Source organism: Micropterus salmoides, unplaced genomic scaffold, assembly GCF_014851395.1.
Source record: "Micropterus salmoides isolate LMB-PRFRI ecotype aquatic unplaced genomic scaffold, ASM1485139v1 Ms_hic_scaffold_13, whole genome shotgun sequence".
Taxonomy (NCBI): Eukaryota; Metazoa; Chordata; class Actinopteri; order Centrarchiformes; family Centrarchidae; genus Micropterus; species Micropterus salmoides.
In genome coordinates, this window is record NW_024040374.1 from 6,952,949 (window position 1) to 6,959,357 (window position 6,409).

The following is a 6,409-nucleotide window of genomic DNA, read 5'->3' on the forward strand; positions in this document are numbered from 1 at the left end:
GGCAGCTGTATGCAGGTCAGACTTGATGCCAGAACACAAGATGAGTGCACCAACATTCAACTGCATTGGATTGCGGGTTGGCTACCTGTGATATTTACTGTAAATGAATGAGAACATGTTCAGGACTATTGGTAGCCTCGATCGAACACTACACTTACTGTTGTGTACCACAGGGTCAAATTTGACTAGAGATGTGCTAGATTACTTTGTGACATAAAGCAGGAAGAGATTAATGTTCTTCCAACACAAACAGAACTAATGCTTCAGAGTTTCTCACAAAGGCAGATGGTAGAAGGAGTGAAAGACAGATGGAAAATCACTTTCTAGCTGTTTATCCTCTCTTAATTGAGAGGAAGTGTTACTTCCTGTTATAATATTTAAAGTTTATTGGTTTTCGGAAAATATGGGCTTTACAAAAACATTAGCAGTGACTCATATTACTAATCATCTCCATCATGGAGTCGTTTGTTTATAATAATTATACAAGGGTATCACAAATAGTCTGGCAATGACTGATGTTTAAATAGCACCTAGATTCTCATCTAGAGGAATAGCTACATTGTCATGCAACAATTTCATATTTTTAACACTGAAGGCATTCAGTGAAGGCACATAAAGGCATCATAAGCTCTGCATACTGTCATCACGGTCTGCTCACCTCTCAAGAGAGTGGGAGGTAAAAGGATGAAACACAGCAATGCACTTAGAAAGCTAGATCATATGTAATATAGACAGATATTCTTAATTCTGCTCTTCCAGCACGGTAATAAGGACTCCAGGGATTTTGTGGCCCCAGTGGTAGAATAAGAGTCAAGGGTCATACAAGACAGGCAGCTCATCATGATAATCATCTCACTTTGTTATTTATGGTTTCTGGGATGGATTTCTGTGACCTTAGGTGACAGTATTTCGTAAATGCTAGTATATTTTATTTGTATTTGCATTTAAAGAGTTTAGAGGGAGGTGCATTTGTCTGTGAAGGTTCAGATCCAAGCAGTGAAGCTGCTGGAGCCCTATTGTTTTTGTTCTCATTCTTCTTCCTTCTTTCTTGTTTTTCTCCGCTAAAAGGTGTTTGGGCAGCAAATTCCACCCACTACTCAAAAAAATGGCACTCATAGACCTCATGGTGGCGCTATAACAACCAACTTTATGTTTTTGCAATTATCTCTAAATCTTTCATTATTTTAATCTCTGGATTCATCTGCATCTTTGCTCCAATGGTCTTCAGCTCTAAAAATGTCAAATTATATGACTTTTTTTCACTTTTCTATGAAACCTATTTTTGCACACTTGTCCCCAGACTGTTTAGCCAATCGACCTGAAACTTTGGCAGGATCACCTACAGACGTCGCTGATCAAAAGTAATCAGAAGAATTTTGATATGCCAATCTGTTTTTTTTTTTCATAAATTTTTACTCTTGCTAACCAAACTTGACACGTCTGTTCAGATGCTCTGTCTGAGCTTCGCTTATACCTCGTAATTCATGGATTTGTACAAAATTCGGTTTAGGGTCACTACTAATCATTGCTCAAAGTGTGTGTGGCTTATTACAAGAAATGTACATTTCTGATTCCAAACTTCAAAATATCTAAGAAAATCTAATATTATAATTGAATGTTGAAAGCGTTTTAATTTTAAACTGACAAAAATATCCAGTGAGAAGGTGTACAGAAACAGCTTCTCACCAGCAGCTCAGTCAGTAAGTCACCTACTCTAGAGTTCCAGGTTTCAAATCCCCAGTTGAATAAATCAGACTTGCTGACAATGGAGGTGTTCAGATCATAGTTAGTCTAAGTTTTCTATTTTACTTGGATCCCGTGACACTTTCTTCCAATTTTTTTCTGCTAAAAAGTGTTTGTGCAGCTTAAACTTTAAAACTTGGAAACACCGCTTGTGAGTTCCCACTCAATCTATACACTACATTGAGATAACACCACATGTTTTACAAATATAAAATGGATTAAAGCTTCATAATGACTGATCTTGTTGACAGATTGAGGTGTCCTGTAAACAGTTGTACAACAGTCTCTTTGTTGTGGGGAAAATGCGTTTTGGGCCACATGGGAATTTATTTGCAACAATACCGTAAGCGACCACTGGACAACGTTGGAAGCAAGGTTGAGCAGCGGTTTTTAACACTTTATGGTTACAAAGTTGCCGCTGATAAGGTAACACCTGAGACACGCCCACCAAACGGATGGAAACATACCTCGAAGCCCGTTGCCGAAGGTTGCGCAACGTTGCAAGGAAACATGTCGTTCAATCAGAAAACGTTGCATACCGGTGCAAAACGTTTTGAGATTGAACTCGCCCCAGGTCCTATTATAGTAATGTTAGCTACTCAGTCCTGCTCTGGAAGTTTACACTCCAGCATCACCAGCCAATGTAAGGCGAGTTATTAGATCTCATCCTAAAAGCCTTTTCTCTTGTGACTTTAAAGGTGAAACACGGTTTGACAACAAGCCACACTGCATATAAAAACAATGCGGTTTCTTTATTTAACATTATGTGTCTTACATATATCATCTGAGGATTTTTTGCCCGGGACATGTAGCTTTAGCCTCAGTTCTACTATTTTTAAGAACCCTTTTACAGTCTTGATTAAACAAGTCAGCTGGAAACATAAAAAGTTACCTAGAGACAGCATTTTAAACCAATTCATAGAGCTAACGTTAGTTTAATTAGCTAGTTAGCTATAGCTGATAAAATCTGCATTTTTCATTTCAAAGTGATTGTTGCTGGCTAAAAATGAGCAGCCTAATTTTGTCTACTTCTGTCAAAATATAAGACTCATTGTTTTAAACATTATTATTAATATCGATGCCAAATCATGCCATCGTTTTCACTTTAGACTGCATTCATGCCGTGCGAGAATTTGTTGTAGCAATAGCAATTACTGTGAATGGTCAATTCTGCCAAACCCATATTCATTTCATTCATTATACCTTTTAAATATATTATATCATAAATCAGTTCAGGAAACTTATTTTAATCTCTAAATGACTTCTTGATTATATTATATTGAATCAACACCCACCCACAAAGCAATGATGGCTTAATAAATTTGATTATGTTACTTAGATGAATACACTGTAGTTGTGAACGCAAATATTAAATGCTGCAGAAATAATCAGCTGTCACCAGAAATATGGCAAAAATATATGTGGATTTGTGGAGGATTTATGGCAGTCATTTAGGTTTACAGTTGCAGGAGCTGGGGAAGAAACGCAAGGCTGATGAAAAATAGTCTGTCAATCTGTCTGCCTTGGGTAGAATCTCAAACCCAGGAATCTAACGGTAAGAATGAAATATTATGTGAAGTGTGAAATATTTCCAGTGGTGAAATATTCTGCTTTGTCTGTCCTCATTATCCATCTCTTTCTGTCTGCCTCTCCTTTTTTGTCTCACTTTCTACCTTTCTCTCCACTGACTGCTCTCTTCGTCTTACTGCTCCCCCCAGCCTCTCTTTGTCTTTCTCTGTCTGTCTCTTTCTATCACACTCAGTACTGCAGGGAGTTATCCAGCATCAAATTAGTTGCAGCTTTCACAAGGAGGTGAGGACAGGACAGATAGAGTGGAGAGTAAGAAGAGGGTAAAAGGGCATGACTCATCTGGATGTTTTATAATTTCCTGATTTATATTCTCTATAGATTAATGTAGATAAAGAGCAAAGTAAAATAACTTCTAAGCTGTGACGTAATTGAGAAAAGAGTTGTGAAAGTTACTATACCTCAACACACTGAACCCTTTGGGAAATACTGTAATAAGTGATGTGGAGCACTATATAAAAATCTTAACAACTCATTGACTCATGGGTGTATTTTTAATAGAACAAGCTCAACTCTCATAAACATTAAGAAGGATGTGAATGGGAGGGCACCTAATTAATTTAATCTGACTTTAACTGAAATGAAAGACGGTGAGTTTTATTTCATTTAATTTGTATGGCAGAGAGTGGGATTGATTCTTAGCACAAACTATGAAGTTATCAGGGCTGAGGATACAAAAACTGACTCAAATAAAAGTGGATGGAAAGGACAGACCATAGTGTATTTGGTCTGCTTGGGAATCGGCTAGATTTTGCACCAAAATTTGATTTGCTGTTGCCAACACGTAATATTTACCAACCAGGAACTATAACCGGTCCTTGTAATCGTAGTACAGAGTATCTTAAAAAGCATTGATTTAGTTTCATCAATGAAAGCCACTCAAAAGTCTTAATACTTAAACATTTTCTTTATCCAGCTGTAGGCCGTAATGTAAGTTTTAAAATTTTTTTGTATCTGTGAAGGAAATTCTTGTCAGCTGGTCAACTCGGGATGTCTTAAGCAGCAATATTTATTGGAGCTCGGCCGAGGAGAAAATGGCAACAACAGTATAGAGTGATAACACTAACACATTTATCTCGGCAAAATACCCTAATGTGACCCGGGCAAACTCTGTGTGATATCACCCTTAAAGAGGGGAAATTCCTTTACAGTATCTGATGGAGGCTGTTGAGAAGCGTTATGTACCTACGAAGTGAAATATGGTTTGAAAAGGGTTGTTGCAACATTGGATTGTGCTGCAGGAGTCTGTTCAGTCCTTTGTAGTTGAGTTTCAGTCAGCACCATCACACCTGTAGCAATCTCTGTCACTACTGCTAGCTACAGTATTAAGGAAGCTCATAGAATCATAATGGACAAGTGTTGATTTTAGCAACAACTTGAATTAATTTGAATTAATTTGTGGTAATGGAACAGTGGATAAGACACATCTCTCTGATATGGGAGACCTGGTTTGATTTTCATCCATCAATGTGTCCCTGAGCAGGACATTTAACACCTTGTTGCTCCAGAGGCGTGTGACCTCAGACATGTAGCAATTACTAAATTACTTTTTTTCAGTGGTTAATACTAAAGTCCATTTTCTGTTGCTTATTTGGGTCCAGGTCATGTTAGTTTAACTCTTCTGTCACGCCCCCCTTCAGAAGCCACAAAAAGTTCATGCCCCCACCCCAGCAAAAGTGGATTTAAAGTCATGTATTATACAGTTTAGTTAAATAAACAAGATTCAGATTAATAAAATGGTCTTGCTTGTTTTTTTAAGTCACCACGTGAATCATTAATGCAACTTTAGGTCCACTCAACATCCATGAACCCCCTGAAGTGACTCTAAGTCCTGCATTGTGTAAGGATCACTGATAAAATCAGATGATGCAAAGTTTCACTTAATATAATGCACAAGTGTTGTGAGTTTAATTCATGATTTTTTGATTTGTGTGCCTGAGAAGAGAGATATGCTAATACAGCATATTCTGACCTTTATTGTAAGAAAGTATATTGTTTTTGTGTGTAGAATAACATAGTGTTTTGCTAAAAAGAAATCTAAATTAATTAATAATTTAAAATTAAAAAGAGAATACAATTACAGAAAAGGAACACAGAAAAACTGCAAGTTGAAATAACAAATCCGTTTTCATTTTTATCAATAGAGAAAGAAAGAGAAAATTGCTAGAAATACTTTTTTCTTCTATACATTAATAAAACATATTCAATGTAAATTTGCAGTATTGCTGTATGCAAGTGTAAAACATGTTAATGTAAATGTTAGTTCAATTTAAATTGACACATTTCAAAACTTTATTCCTTTTTATATGGTGCGTTGGATGAACTCCACTCAACACACCACAGCTGGACTCGATCTCGATTTTGGCGTGACTCACTGTGCTTTTCTTACACTCCTTCTACTCAGGAACATTTTTAGTATTAGAACTGACAACTCCCTGAGTTGCCTCCACCTGTCAGATTTGAATCATTTGAGTTACAGGAGCATCAATTCTTCACCAGCGTGGGTTCTGTGTGGAGGTTAGTTTTCCTGTGAAAACTTCAGATTCGTTCATTAAGCTTCTCTTTAATGAATCTACTTGGACTAATTGGTCAAAAATTTGATGGCTTTCAGAGATCAGGGGCTGAATTTATGAAGCTTCTCATAAGAACACTGCTTAGAACTGACTTAAGAGTAAAAAAAATCTTGGCATAAAGCTGTGCTTGAAAGTTATTAAGCATCCCAGTCCTAATTTAAGTGAGGCGTAGGACTAAATCTTAAGTGTCAGTCTTAGTGGTGATTCACAACAATTCACTGTGCTGCAAAAAGGATTTTGGATGACAACGTGGGCAAGGACCAATCACTGAACAGATTTCCTTATTTAAGAAAATTCTCAAATAATTCACATTGAATGGTGAAATTCCTAAGAGGAGTTTACATTCAACACACATTTAACAATAAAGAATTTTTAAGAGGATACATTATGATATACGCATTGAAAATGAAAGATAAAAAAGTTGATCTTTATAAGAGTGGCATCAATTCTTCTTTCCTAGCGGTTTATGTCCCGCTTGGTGCGGGGTCCGCTTGCGTGCACGCCTT

General features: G+C 36.9%; 1 long non-coding RNA gene across 1 annotated transcript; it reads left to right on the plus strand.

Annotated features, from left to right (window-relative positions):
- The first annotated feature begins 2,782 nt into the window (after positions 1-2,782).
- LOC119900187 lies at positions 2,783-3,803 on the plus strand. Its single transcript, XR_005444019.1, has 2 exons — positions 2,783-3,298; positions 3,462-3,803. It is a non-coding gene; the product is annotated as an uncharacterized LOC119900187 (long non-coding RNA).
- Positions 3,804-6,409: the final 2,606 nt, after the last annotated feature.